Consider the following 264-nt stretch of genomic DNA (forward strand, 5'->3'; position numbering starts at 1 on the left):
CGGGAGGATGGCTCTGCCTTGGAGCGGGTGGGGGATGTCTGATGATGGGGCCAAATCTTTCAGCCCGCTTCGGTTCTGTTCCACTCAGGTTGAGGAGAAACCCCCCATCCCTCCAGACCAGGGGCTGGAAGCCTGCACCCCATCAGCCGCCCCTCACTTTCACTCCTGACGGCCTTTCTCCTGGCCGCGCTGCTCAGACCGTGCATCCATCCGGAAATGCCAGGAGCGGGGTTAAGGCAGAGACCGGCAGCTTTGCACGGGGCT

This window comes from Fulmarus glacialis, unplaced genomic scaffold (genome assembly GCF_000690835.1).
Source record: "Fulmarus glacialis isolate BGI_N327 unplaced genomic scaffold, ASM69083v1 scaffold423, whole genome shotgun sequence".
Classification (NCBI taxonomy): Eukaryota; Metazoa; Chordata; class Aves; order Procellariiformes; family Procellariidae; genus Fulmarus; species Fulmarus glacialis.